The sequence below is a fragment of the Ranitomeya variabilis genome, chromosome 3 (genome assembly GCF_051348905.1).
Source record: "Ranitomeya variabilis isolate aRanVar5 chromosome 3, aRanVar5.hap1, whole genome shotgun sequence".
In the NCBI taxonomy this organism is placed as follows: domain Eukaryota; kingdom Metazoa; phylum Chordata; class Amphibia; order Anura; family Dendrobatidae; genus Ranitomeya; species Ranitomeya variabilis.
The window spans coordinates 521,926,787-521,942,024 of record NC_135234.1 but is presented as its reverse complement, the minus strand read 5'-3'; positions in this window follow the sequence as shown (position 1 = coordinate 521,942,024).

Below are 15,238 nucleotides of genomic sequence, written 5' to 3'. Positions count from 1 at the left end.
TTCCTCTGCCAGGATTAGTTAGTCCTCCGGCCGGCGCTGGGCGTCTAGGGATAATACGCAGGCTACGCTACCCGGCTACTGTTAGTTGTGCGACAGGTTTAGTTCATGGTCAGTTTAGTTTCCATCCTTCCAAGAGCTAGTTCTTATGTTTGCTGAGCTATGTTCTCTTGCCATTGAGAACCATAACAGTTTGACCGGCCACAAAGGGTTAAATTAGTTGACAGAGAAAAGAGAGAAAAGAGAAGTCTGCTGAAGATTTTTTTTTTTTTTTTTTCCCTTCAGTTCTGAGTGTGCTTGTAATTGAATCTCTTGCAAGTCTGCCTATATTGCAGCCTTTCTCTCTCTCTCTCCTTCTAATCCTGGAATGGCTCTGTGTTCACCTGTTTAAAATGGATATTCAGAGTTTAGCTGCAGGTTTGAATAATCTCACCACGAAAGTTCAAAATTTACAAGATTTTGTTGTTCATGTTCCTATATCTGAACCTAGAATTCCTTTGCCTGAATTTTTCTCGGGGAATAGATCTTGCTTTCAAAATTTCAAAAATAATTGCAAGTTGTTTTTGTCCCTGAAATCTCGCTCTGCTGGAGATCCTGCTCAGCAGGTCAGGATTGTGATTTCCTTGCTCCGGGGCGACCCTCAGGATTGGGCTTTTGCATTGGCTCCAGGGGATCCTGCGTTGCTCAATGTGGATGCGTTTTTTCTGGCCTTGGGGTTGCTTTATGAGGAACCTCAGTTAGAACTTCAGGCGGAAAAGGCCTTGATGTCCCTATCTCAGGGGCAAGACGAAGCTGAAATATACTGCCAGAAATTCCGTAAATGGGCTGTGCTTACTCAGTGGAATGAGTGCGCCCTGGCGGCGAATTTCAGAGAGGGTCTCTCTGATGCCATTAAGGATGTTATGGTGGGGTTCCCTGTGCCTGCGGGTCTGAATGAGTCCATGACAATGGCTATCCAGATCGATAGGCGTCTGCGGGAGCGCAAACCTGTGCACCATTTGGCGGTGTCTACTGAGAAGACGCCAGAGAATATGCAATGTGATAGAATTCTGTCCAGAAGTGAACGGCAGAATTTTAGACGAAAAAATGGGTTGTGCTTCTATTGCGGTGATTCAACTCATGTTATATCAGCATGCTCTAAGCGTACTAAGAAGCTTGATAAGTCTGTTTCAATTGGCACTTTGCAGTCTAAGTTTATTCTATCTGTGACCCTGATTTGTTCTTTATCATCTATTACCGCGGATGCCTATGTCGACTCTGGCGCCGCTTTGAGTCTTATGGATTGGTCCTTTGCCAAACGCTGTGGGTATGATTTGGAGCCTCTTGAAACTCCTATACCCCTGAAGGGGATTGACTCCACCCCATTGGCTAGCAATAAACCACAATACTGGACACAAGTAACTATGCGGATTAATCCGGATCACCAGGAGATTATTCGCTTTCTGGTGCTGTATAACCTACATGATGTGTTGGTGCTTGGATTGCCATGGCTGCAATCTCATAACCCAGTCCTTGACTGGAAAGCTATGTCTGTGTTAAGCTGGGGATGTAAGGGGACGCATGGGGACGTACCTGTGGTTTCCATTTTATCATCTATTCCCTCTGAGATTCCTGAATTCTTGACTGAATATCGTGACGTTTTTGAAGAACCTAAGCTTGGTTCATTACCTCCGCACCGGGAGTGCAATTGTGCCATAGATTTGATTCCGGGTAGTAAATACCCTAAGGGTCGTTTATTTAATCTGTCTGTGCCTGAACATGCTGCTATGCGAGAATATATAAAGGAGTCCTTGGAAAAGGGACATATTCGTCCTTCGTCATCTCCCTTAGGAGCCGGTTTTTTCTTTGTGGCTAAGAAAGATGGCTCTTTGAGGCCGTGCATTGATTATCGGCTTTTGAATAAAATCACGGTTAAATATCAATATCCGTTGCCACTGCTGACTGATTTGTTTGCTCGCATAAAGGGGGCCAAGTGGTTCTCTAAGATAGATCTCCGTGGGGCGTATAATTTGGTGCGAATTAAGCAGGGGGATGAGTGGAAAACCGCATTTAATACGCCCGAGGGCCACTTTGAGTATTTGGTGATGCCTTTTGGTCTTTCAAATGCCCCTTCAGTCTTTCAGTCCTTTATGCATGACATTTTTCGTGATTATTTGGATAAATTTATGATTGTGTATCTGGATGATATTTTGATTTTTTCGGATGACTGGGACTCTCATGTCCAGCAGGTCAGGAGGGTTTTTCAGGTTTTGCGGTCTAATTCCTTGTGTGTGAAGGGTTCTAAGTGCGTTTTTGGGGTTCAAAAGATTTCCTTTTTGGGATATATTTTTTCCCCCTCTTCCATCGAGATGGATCCTGTCAAGGTTCAGGCTATTTGTGATTGGACGCAACCCTCTTCTCTTAAGAGTCTTCAGAAATTTTTGGGCTTTGCTAACTTTTATCGTCGATTTATTGCTGGTTTTTCTGATGTTGTTAAACCATTGACTGATTTGACTAAGAAGGGTGCTGATGTTGCTGATTGGTCCCCTGCTGCTGTGGAGGCCTTTCAGGAGCTTAAGCGCCGCTTTTCTTCCGCCCCTGTGTTGCGTCAGCCTGATGTTGCTCTTCCTTTTCAGGTTGAGGTCGACGCTTCTGAAATCGGAGCTGGGGCGGTTTTGTCGCAGAGAAGTTCCGATTGCTCCGTGATGAGACCTTGTGCTTTTTTCTCGCGTAAATTTTCGCCCGCCGAGCGGAATTATGATGTTGGGAATCGGGAGCTTTTGGCCATGAAGTGGGCTTTTGAGGAGTGGCATCATTGGCTTGAGGGGGCTAGACATCAGGTGGTGGTATTGACTGACCACAAAAATCTAATTTATCTTGAGTCGCCAGACGCCTGAATCCTAGACAGGCGCGCTGGTCGTTGTTTTTCTCTCGGTTTAATTTTGTGGTGTCCTACCTGCCGGGTTCTAAGAATGTTAAGGCGGATGCCCTTTCTAGGAGTTTTGAGCCTGACTCCCCTGGTAATTCTGAACCTACAGGTATCCTTAAGGATGGAGTGATATTGTCTGCCGTTTCTCCAGACCTGCGGCGGGCCTTGCAGGAGTTTCAGGCGGATAGACCTGATCGTTGCCCACCTGGTAGACTGTTTGTTCCTGATGATTGGACCAGTAAAGTCATTTCTGAGGTTCATTCTTCTGCGTTGGCAGGTCATCCTGGAATCTTTGGTACCAGGGATTTGGTGGCAAGGTCCTTCTGGTGGCCTTCCCTGTCTCGAGATGTGCGAGGCTTCGTGCAGTCTTGTGACGTTTGTGCTCGGGCCAAGCCTTGTTGTTCTCGGGCTAGTGGATTGTTGTTGCCCTTGCCTATCCCGAAGAGGCCCTGGACGCACATCTCGATGGATTTTATTTCGGATCTTCCTGTTTCTCAGAAGATGTCTGTCATCTGGGTGGTGTGTGATCGTTTCTCTAAGATGGTCCATTTGGTTCCCCTGCCTAAGTTGCCTTCTTCTTCCGAGTTGGTTCCTCTGTTTTTTCAAAATGTGGTCCGTTTGCATGGTATTCCGGAGAATATCGTTTCTGACAGAGGTACCCAATTCGTGTCTAGATTTTGGCGAGCATTCTGTGCTAGGATGGGCATAGATTTGTCTTTCTCGTCTGCTTTCCATCCTCAGACTAATGGCCAGACCGAGCGGACGAATCAGACCTTGGAGACATATTTGAGGTGTTTTGTGTCTGCAGATCAGGATGATTGGGTTGCTTTTTTGCCTTTAGCGGAGTTTGCCCTCAATAATCGGGCCAGCTCTGCCACCTTGGTGTCTCCCTTTTTCTGTAATTCGGGGTTTCATCCTCGATTTTCTTCTGGTCAGGTGGAATCTTCGGATTGTCCTGGAGTGGATGCTGTGGTGGAGAGGTTGCATCAGATTTGGGGGCAGGTAGTGGACAATTTGAAGTTGTCCCAGGAGAAGACTCAGCTTTTTGCCAACCGCCGGCGTCGGGTTGGTCCTCGGCTTTGTGTTGGGGACTTGGTGTGGTTGTCTTCTCGTTTTGTCCCTATGAGGGTTTCTTCTCCCAAGTTTAAGCCTCGGTTCATCGGCCCGTACAAGATATTGGAGATTCTTAACCCTGTGTCCTTCCGTTTGGACCTCCCTGCATCTTTTTCTATTCATAATGTTTTTCATCGGTCATTATTGCGCAGGTATGAGGTACCGGTTGTGCCTTCCGTTGAGCCTCCTGCTCCGGTGTTGGTTGAGGGCGAGTTGGAGTACGTTGTGGAAAAAATCTTGGACTCCCGTGTTTCCAGACGGAAACTCCAGTATCTGGTCAAATGGAAGGGATACGGTCAGGAGGATAATTCTTGGGTGACTGCCTCTGATGTTCATGCCTCCGATTTGGTCCGTGCCTTTCATAGGGCTCATCCTGATCGCCCTGGTGGTTCTGGTGAGGGTTCGGTGCCCCCTCCTTGAGGGGGGGGTACTGTTGTGAAATTGGATTTTGGGCTCCCCCGGTGGCCACTGGTGGAATTGAACTGGTGTGCATCATCCTCTCTGTTCACCTGTTTCCATCAGGATGTGGGAGTCGCTATTTAGCCTTGCTCCTCTGTCACTTCCATGCCGGTCAACATTGTAATCAGAAGCCTTTCTGTGCATGTTCCTGCTGCTAGACAACTCCCAGCTAAGTTGGACTTTAGTCCTTGTTTGTTTTTGCATTTTGTTCCAGTTCACAGCTGTAGTTTCGTTTCTGTGTCTGGAAAGCTCTTGTGATCTGAAATTGCCACTCTGATGTTATGAGTTAATACTAGAGTCTTAAAGTAATTTCAGGATGGTGTTTTGATAGGGTTTTCAGCTGACCATGAAAGTGCCCTTTCTGTCTTCCTGCTATCTAGTAAGCGGACCTCAATTTTGCTAAACCTATTTTCATACTACGTTTGTCATTTCATCTAAAATCACCGCCAATATTTGTGGGGGCCTCTGTCTGCCTTTCGGGGAAATTTCTCTAGAGGTGAGCCAGGACTATATTTTCCTCTGCCAGGATTAGTTAGTCCTCCGGCCGGCGCTAGGCGTCTAGGGATAATACGCAGGCTACGCTACCCGGCTACTGTTAGTTGTGCGACAGGTTTAGTTCATGGTCAGTTTAGTTTCCATCCTTCCAAGAGCTAGTTCTTATGTTTGCTGGGCTATGTTCTCTTGCCATTGAGAACCATAACACAAAATGCACTGTTCCAAATTATTAGGTACAGTAGTATTTCTAAACATTTGATATGTTTTAAAGAACTGAAAATGCTCATTTGTGGAATTTGCAGCATTAGGAGGTCACATTCACTGAACAAAAAAGCTATTTAACTCCAAAACATCCTAACAGGCCAAGTTACATGGTAACATAGGAGCCCTTCATTGATATCACCTTCACAATTCTTACATCCATTGAACTTGTGAGTTTATGGAGAGTTTCTGCTTGTATTTCTTTGCATGAAGTCAGAATAGCCTCCCAGAGTTGATGTTTTGATGTGAACTGCCTCCCACCCTCATAGATCTTTTGTTTGATGATACTTCAAAGGTTCTCTATAGGGTTGAGGTCAGGGGAAGATGGTGGCCACACCATGAGTTTATGTCCTTTTATGCCCATAGCAGCCAATTACTCAGAGGTATTCATTGTCATGCATGAAGATGATTTTGTTCCTGAAGGCACGTTTCTGCTTTTTAGACCATGGAAGAAAGTTGTCAGTCAGAAACTCTATTTACTTTGCTGAGGTCATTTTCACACCTTCAGGAACCTTAAAGGGCCCTACCAGCTGGTTCCCCATGATTCCAGCCCAAAACATGACTCCACCTCCTTGCTGACGTCGCAGCCTTGATGGGACATGGTGGCCATCCACCAACCATCCACTACTTCATCCATCTGGACCGTCCAGAGTTGCTCGACACTCATCAGTAAACAAGACTGTTTGAAAATTAAGGCCCCGTCTCACATAGCGAGATCGCTAGCGAGATCGCTGCTGAGTCACAAGTTTTGTGACGCAACAGCGACCTCAGTAGCGATCTCGCTATGTGTGACACGTACCAGCGATCAGGCCCCTGCTGCGAGATCGCTGGTCGTGTCGGAATGGCCTGGACCTTTTTTTGGTCGTTGAGGCCCTGCTGACATCGCTGAATCGGTGTGTGTGACACCGATCCAGCGATGTCTTCTGTTGTGATTTTGCTTTTTGCTCCCTCTAGTGGTCATTAGTGATTTGACTCTGGAGCGTCTGTCTTTTCCTATATCCTCACCTGGGCCGTTAGTTCAGGGGCGTTGCTATATAAGCTCCCTGGACCTTCAGTTCAATGCCTGGCATCGTTGAAATCAGAGCTAATCTGTTGTGCTCTTGTCCTCTGATCCTGGTTCCTGTTTTTCAAGCTAAGTCTGCTTCTTTGCTTTTTGCTTTTGTTTTGTTTGGTATTTTTGTCCAGCTTGTTCCTATCTGTATCCTGACCTTTGCTGGAAGCTCTAGGGGGCTGGTGTTCTCCCCCCGGACCGTTAGACGGTTCGGGGGTTCTTGAATCTCCAGCATGGATTTTTATAGGGTTTTTGTTGACCAGATAAGTTATCTTGCTATATTCTGCTATTAGTAAGCTGGCCTCTCTTTGCTGAACCTGGTTCATTTCTGTGTTTGTCATTTCCTCTTACCTCACCGTTATTATTTGTGGGGGGCTTGTATCTTGCTTTGGGGTCCCTTTCTCTGGAGGCAAGAGAGGTCTTTGTTTTCTTCTCCTAGGGGTAGTTAGATTCTCCGGCTGGCGCGAGTCATCTAGCGATCACCGTAGGCATGATCCCCGGCTACTTCTAGTGTTGGCGTTAGGAGTAGCTATTTGGTCAACCCAGTTACCACAGCCCTATGAGCTGGATTTTTGTATCTTGCAGACTTACACGTTCCTCTGAGACCCTGTCCACTGGGGTCATAACAGTATGCCAGGCCAGTATTAAATGTTTAATGCATTGCAGAAGTGGGATTATAAGAAAGAAAATTTTGAGTTTTTTTTTTTCCCTCTCTCATTTTTTTTTTCTTTTCCCCTTTACCTCAGAGTGGCTTAAGCTTGCTGCAGACATGAATGTCCAGACCTTGATTACAAGTGTGGACCAGCTTGCCGCTCGTGTGCAGGGTATACAAGATTATGTTACCAGAAATCCTTGGTCTGAACCCAAGATTCCGATTCCTGAACTGTTTTCAGGAGACCGATTTAAGTTTAGGAATTTCAGGAATAATTGTAAATTATTTTTGTCCCTGAAACCTTGTTCGTCTGGAGACTCTGCTCAACAAGTAAAAATTGTTATTTCATTCTTACGGGGTGACCCTCAGGATTGGGCTTTTTCGTTGGCGCCAGGAGATCCGGCATTGGCTGATATTGATGCGTTTTTTCTGGCGCTCGGTTTACTTTATGAGGAACCCAATCTTGAGATTCAGGCAGAGAAAGCCTTGCTGGCTATGTCTCAGGGCCAGGACGAGGCTGAGGTGTATTGCCAAAAATTTCGGAAATGGTCCGTGCTGACACATTGGAACGAGTGTGCACTGGCCGCTAATTTTAGAAATGGCCTTTCTGAGGCCATTAAGAATGTTATGGTGGGTTTTCCCATTCCCACAGGTCTGAATGATACCATGTCCCTGGCTATTCAAATTGACCGGCGGTTGCGGGAGCGCAAAACCGCAAATTCCCTCATGTTGTTGTCTGAACAGACACCTGATGTGATGCAATGTGATAGAAAAACCGTAAATTCCCTCATGGTGTTGTCTGAACGGACACCTGATTTGATGCAATGTGATAGAATCCTGACTAGAAATGAGAGGAAAATTCATAGACGCCGGAATGGCTTGTGCTACTACTGTGGTGATTCTACACATGTTATCTCAGCATGCTCTAAACGTATATCTAAGGTTGTTAGTCCTGTCACCGTTGGTAATTTGCATCCTAAGTTTATTCTGTCTGTAACTTTGATTTGCTCACTGTCATCTTATCCTGTCATGGCGTTTGTAGATTCAGGTGCTGCCCTGAGTCTTATGGATCTCTCATTTGCTAAGCGCTGTGGTTTTATTCTTGAACCATTAGAAAATCCTATCCCTCTTAGGGGTATTGATGCTACGCCATTGGCAGAAAATAAGCCGCAGTATTGGACACAGGTTACCATGTGCATGACTCCTGAACACTGTGAGGTGATACGTTTTCTCGTTCTGCATAAAATGCATGATTTGGTTGTTTTGGGGCTGCCATGGTTACAGACCCATAATCCTGTCCTTGACTGGAAGGCTATGTCAGTGTCTAGTTGGGGCTGTCGTGGTATTCATGAGGATTCCCTGCCTGTGTCTATTGCTTCTTCTACGCCTTCGGAAGTTCCGGAGTACTTGTCTGATTATCAGGATGTCTTTAGCGAGTCCAGGTCCAGTGCATTGCCTCCTCATAGGGAATGTGACTGTGCAATAGATTTGATTCCAGGCAGTAAATTTCCTAAGGGAAGACTGTTTAATCTGTCGATACCTGAACATACCGCTATGCGTTCATATATCAAGGAGTCTCTGGAGAAAGGACACATCCATCCGTCTTCTTCCCCTCTTGGTGCGGGATTCTTTTTTGTGGCTAAAAAGGACGGATCTTTGAGGCCTTGTATTGACTATCGGCTTTTAAATAAGATCACTGTCAAATTTCAGTATCCTTTGCCGCTGTTGTCTGACTTGTTTGCCCGGATTAAAGGTGCCAAGTGGTTTACCAAGATAGACCTTCGTGGTGCGTACAACCTTGTGCGCATTAAGCAAGGGGATGAATGGAAAACCGCATTCAATACGCCCGAAGGTCATTTTGAGTACTTGGTGATGCCTTTTGGGCTCTCTAATGCCCCTTCAGTTTTTCAGTCCTTTATGCATGACATTTTCCGGAACTATCTGGGTAAATTTCTGATCGTTTATCTGGATGATATTCTGGTTTTTTCTGATAATTGGGACTCGCATGTGGAGCAAGTCAGGATGGTCTTTAAAATTTTGCGTGAAAATTCTTTGTTTGTCAAGGGCTCAAAGTGTCTTTTTGGTGTACAGAAGGTTCTCTTTTTGGGGTTCATTTTTTCCCCTTCTGCTGTGGAGATGGACCCAGTCAAGGTCCGAGCTATTCTTGATTGGACTCAGCCCTCGTCAGTTAAGAGTCTTCAGAAGTTCTTGGGTTTCGCTAACTTCTACCGTCGTTTTATCGCTAACTTTTCTAGCATTGTGAAACCTTTGACGGATATGACCAAGAAGGGCTCCGATGTGGTTAATTGGGCTCCTGCTGCCGTGGAGGCTTTCCAGGAGTTGAAACGTCGGTTTACTTCGGCGCCTGTTTTGTGCCAGCCTGATGTCTCGCTTCCCTTTCAAGTTGAGGTGGATGCTTCAGAGATTGGAGCAGGGGCCGTTTTGTCACAGAGAGGCCCTGGTTGCTCTGTTATGAGACCTTGCACCTTTTTCTCTAGGAAGTTTTCGCCTGCGGAGCGAGATTATGATGTGGGCAATCGGGAGTTGTTGGCCATGAAATGGGCATTTGAGGAGTGGCGTCATTGGCTCGAGGGTGCTAAGCATCGTGTGGTGGTCTTGACTGATCACAAAAATCTGATGTATCTTGAGTCTGCTAAACGCCTGAATCCTAGACAGGCCCGCTGGTCATTGTTTTTCTCCCGTTTTGACTTTGTTGTCTCGTATTTACCAGGTTCAAAGAATGTGAAGGCCGATGCTCTTTCCAGGAGCTTTGTGCCTGATGCTCCTGGAGTCGCTGAACCTGTTGGTATTCTTAAGGATGGTATTATCTTGTCAGCTATTTCTCCTGATCTGCGACGTGTGTTGCAGAGATTTCAGGCTGATAGGCCTGATTCTTGTCCATCTGACAGACTGTTTGTGCCTGATAAGTGGACCAGCAGAGTCATTTCCGAAGTTCATTCCTCGGTGTTGGCAGGTCACCCAGGAATTTTTGGCACCAGAGATCTGGTGGCCAGATCCTTTTGGTGGCCTTCCTTGTCTAGGGATGTGCGGTCATTTGTACAGTCCTGTGGGACTTGTGCTCGATCTAAGCCTTGCTGTTCTCGTGCCAGCGGGTTGCTCTTGCCCTTGCCTGTCCCTAAGAGACCTTGGACACATATCTCCATGGATTTCATTTCTGATCTTCCGGTGTCTCAGGGCATGTCTGTTATCTGAGTGATATGTGATCGCTTCTCCAAGATGGTCCATTTGGTTCCTTTGCCTAAACTGCCTTCCTCTTCCGATCTGGTTCCTGTGTTTTTCCAGAACGTGGTTCGTTTGCACGGCATCCCTGAGAATATTGTGTCAGACAGAGGATCCCAGTTCGTTTCCAGATTCTGGCGATCCTTTTGTAGTAGGATGGGCATTGACTTGTCGTTTTCGTCTGCTTTCCATCCTCAGACTAATGGACAGACGGAGCGAACTAATCAGACTTTGGAGGCTTATTTGAGGTGTTTTGTCTCTGCTGATCAGGACGATTGGGTGACCTTCTTGCCGTTAGCTGAGTTTGCCCTTAAAGGGAACCTGTCACCACGTTTTTGGAAGATGGGATAAAAATAGCGTTAAATAGGGGCAGAGGTGGGCATTACATTAGTGTGTGTGTTATGCGTTTATTACCCACCTAAGTTGCCGAAATAACTTTGCAAAGTCTCCGTTTTCGCCTGTCAATCAGGCTGGTCAGGTCACATGGGCGTGGTGTCTTCCCCCAGATTTGGCGTAGTTTTCCGTTGGTGGCGTAGTGGTGTGCGCATGCCCAAAGTCCGGAATCCTCTTCCAGGGGATTTAAAATAGCGCGGTGTTCGTTATTGCATTGGTGATCGGTGGGCGCGGCCATCTTCCTTTGGCCGCGCGTGCGCAGAAGCGGCGCTCTGCTGGCCGCGGCTTCAGGAAAATGGCCGCGGGATGCCGCGCGTGCGCAGATGGATATCGCGGCGGCCATTTTCCTGAAGCCGCGGCCAGCAGAGCGCCGCTTCTGCGCACGCGCGGCCAAAGGAAGATGGCCGCGCCCACCGATCACCAATGCAATAACGAACACCGCGCTATTTTAAATCCCCTGGAAGAGGATTCCGGACTTTGGGCATGCGCACACCACTACGCCACCAACGGAAAACTACGCCAAATCTGGGGGAAGACAACGCCCATGCGACCTGACCAGCCTGATTGACAGGCGAAAACGGAGACTTTGGAAAGTTATTTCGGCAACTTAGGTGAGTAATAAACGCATAACACACACACTAATGTAACGCCCACCTCTGCCCCTATTTAACGCTATTTTTATCCCATCTTCCAAAAACGTGGTGACAGGTTCCCTTTAATAATCGGGCTAGTTCCGCCACCTTGGTTTCGCCGTTTTTCTGCAACTCTGGTTTCCACCCTCGTTTTTCTTCGGGTCATGTGGAACCTTCTGACTGCCCTGGGGTGGATTCTGTGGTGGATAGGTTGCAGCGGATCTGGAATCTTGTGGTGGACAACTTGAAGTTGTCACAGGAGAGGGCTCAGCGCTTTGCCAACCGCCGCCGCGGTGTGGGTCCCCGACTACGTGTTGGGGATTTGGTGTGGCTTTCTTCCCGCTTTGTTCCTATGAAGGTTTCCTCTCCCAAATTTAAACCTCGTTTTATTGGTCCTTACAAGATATTGGAAATTCTTAATCCTGTATCCTTTCGCCTGGATCTACCTGTGTCGTTTGCTATCCACAACGTGTTTCATAGGTCCTTGTTGCGGCGGTACGTTGTGCCTGTGGTTCCTTCTGCTGAGCCTCCTGCTCCGGTATTGGTTGAGGGCGAGTTGGAGTACGTGGTGGAGAAGATCTTGGATTCTCGTCTCTCCAGGCGGAGGCTTCAGTACCTGGTCAAGTGGAAGGGCTATGGTCAGGAAGATAATTCCTGGGTGGTCGCCTCTGATGTTCATGCGGCCGATTTAGTTCGTGCCTTTCATGCCGCTCATCCTGATCGCCCTGGTGGTCGTGGTGAGGGTTCGGTGACCCCTCACTAAGGGGGGGGTACTGTTGTGATTTTGCTTTTTGCTCCCTCTAGTGGTCATTAGTGATTTGACTCTGGAGCGTCTGTCTTTTCCTATATCCTCACCTGGGCCGTTAGTTCAGGGGCGTTGCTATATAAGCTCCCTGGACCTTCAGTTCAATGCCTGGCATCGTTGAAATCAGAGCTAATCTGTTGTGCTCTTGTCCTCTGATCCTGGTTCCTGTTTTTCAAGCTAAGTCTGCTTCTTTGCTTTTTGCTTTTGTTTTGTTTGGTATTTTTGTCCAGCTTGTTCCTATCTGTATCCTGACCTTTGCTGGAAGCTCTAGGGGGCTGGTGTTCTCCCCCCGGACCGTTAGACGGTTCGGGGGTTCTAGAATCTCCAGCGTGGATTTTTATAGGGTTTTTGTTGACCAGATAAGTTATCTTGCTATATTCTGCTATTAGTAAGCTGGCCTCTCTTTGCTGAACCTGGTTCATTTCTGTGTTTGTCATTTCCTCTTACCTCACCGTTATTATTTGTGGGGGGCTTGTATCTTGCTTTGGGGTCCCTTTCTCTGGAGGCAAGAGAGGTCTTTGTTTTCTTCTCCTAGGGGTAGTTAGATTCTCCGGCTGGCGCGAGTCATCTAGCGATCACCGTAGGCATGATCCCCGGCTACTTCTAGTGTTGGCGTTAGGAGTAGCTATTTGGTCAACCCAGTTACCACAGCCCTATGAGCTGGATTTTTGTATCTTGCAGACTTACACGTTCCTCTGAGACCCTGTCCACTGGGGTCATAACAGTCTTCACTGGTAACCAGGGTAAACATCGGGTTACTAAGCGCAGGGCCGCGCTTAGTAACCCGATGTTTACCCTGGTTACCAGCGTAAATGTAAAAAAAAACAAACAATACATACTCACCTTCTGATGTCCGTCAGGTCCCTTGCCGTCTACTTCCTGCTCTGACTGAGATCCGGCCATACAGTGAGAAGTGAGAGCACAGCAGTGACATCACCGCTGCGCTCTGCTCTCACTGTACGGCTGGATCTCAGTCAGAGCAGGAAGCAGACGGCAAGGGACCTGGACACCGAAAGGCGAGTATGTACTGTTTGGTTTTTTTGGTAACCAGGGTAAACATCGGGTTACTAAGCGCGGCCCTGCGCTTAGTAACCCGATGTTTACCCTGGTTACCCGGGTGCTGCAGGGGGACTTCGGCATCGTTGAAGACAGTTTCAACGATGCCGAAGTCGTTCCCCTGATCGTTGGTCGCTGGAGAGAGCTGTCTGTGTGACAGCTCCCCAGCGACCACACAGCGACTTACCAACGATCACGGCCAGGTCGTATCGCTGGTTGTGATCGTTGGTAAATCGCTTAGTGAGACGGGGCCTTTAGTCTTCATGTATGTCTGGGCCCACTGCAACGTTTCTGCTTGTGAACACTGTTTAGGAGTGGCCGAATAGTAGGTTTATGCACCACAGCAAGCCGTTGAAGGATCCTACACCTTGAGATTCGAGGGACTCCAGACGCACCAGCAGCTTCAAATAACTGTTTGCTGCTTTGTAATGGTATTTTGGCAGCTGCTCTCTTAATCCAATGAATTTGTCTGCCAGAAAACTTCCTCATTATGCCTTTATTTGCATGAACTCTGTCTGTGCTCTGTTTCAGTCACAAATCTCATCAGAGTTTGATGATCACTCTTAAGTTTTTGTGAAATATCTAATTTTTTCATACCTTGTCCAAGGCATTGCACTATTTAACGCTTTTCAGCAGCAGAGAGATCCTTTTTATTTCCCATATTGCTTGAAACCTGTGACCTGCATAATAATGTGGAACATCATTTTTGAGTAGTTTTCCTTTAATTAAAATCACATGGAAAACTAATTATCACATGTGTTTAAGATTGATTTCAGTGATTCATTGAGCCTTGAGACACAATACTATCCACGAGTTTATTTGAAAAACAAAACAATTAAATCTTTAAGACACTTAAATCCAATTTGCATAATAATTTGGAACACAGTGTACTCAAGAGAAATTGCACAACAAATGATGAGGGTCCACTTTCTCCTGCTATTCTTGTGAGGATGAAAAAATTTGGAGTTTAACTCCTTTACCCCCAAGGGTGGTTTGCACGTTAATGACCAAGCCAATTTTTACAATTCTGACCACTGTCCATTTATGAGGTTATAACTCTGGAACACTTCAACGGATCCTGGTGATTCTGACACTGTTTTCTAGTGACATATTGTACTTCATGATACTAGTAAAATTGATTTGATATTACCTGCGTTTATTTGTGAAAAAAATGGAAATTTGGTGAAAATTTTGAACATTTTGCAATTTTCCAACTTTGAATTTTTATGCAATTAAAACACAGAGATATGTCACACAAAATACTTAATAAGTACCATTTTCCACATGTCTACTTTACATCAGCACAATTTTGGAACCAATTTTTTTTTTTGTTAGGGAGTTATAAGGGTTAAAATTTGACCAGCAATTTCTCATTTTTACAACACCATTTTTGTTAGGAACCACATCTCATTTGAAGTCATTTTGAGGGGTCTATATGATAGAAAATAACCAAGTGTGACACCATTCTAAAAACTGCACCCCTCAAGGTGCTCAAAACCACATTCAAGAAGTTTGTTAACCTTTCAGGTGTTTCACAGGAATTTTTGGAATGTTTAAATAAAAATGAACATTTAACTTTTTTCACACAAAATTTAGTTCAGCTCCAATTTGTTTTATTTTAACAGGGGTAAAAGGAGAAAATGGACCACAAAAGTTGTACAATTTGTCCTGAGTACGTCGATACCCTACATGTGGGAACAAACCACTGTTTGGGCGCATGGCAGAGCTCGGAAGGGAAGGAGCGCCATTTGACTTTTCAATGCAAAATTGACAGGAATTGAGATGGGATGCCATGTTGCGTTTGGAGAGCCACTGATGTGCCTAAACATTGAAACCCCCCACAAGTGACACCATTTTGGAAAGTAGACCCCCTAAGGAACTTATCTAGATGTGTGGTGAGCACTTTGACCCATTAAGTGATTCACAGAAGTTTATAATGCAGAGCCGCAAAAATAAAAAAATCATATTTTTTCACAAAAATTATCTTTTCGCCCCCAATTTTTTTTATTTTCCCAAGGGTAAGAGAAGAAATTGGACCCCAAAAGTTGTTGTACAATTTGTCCTAAGTATGCTGATACCCCATATGTGGGAGTAAACCACTGTTTGGGTGCATGGGAGAGTTTGGAAGGGAAGGAGCGCCGTTTGACTTTTCAATGCAAAATTGACAGGAATTGAG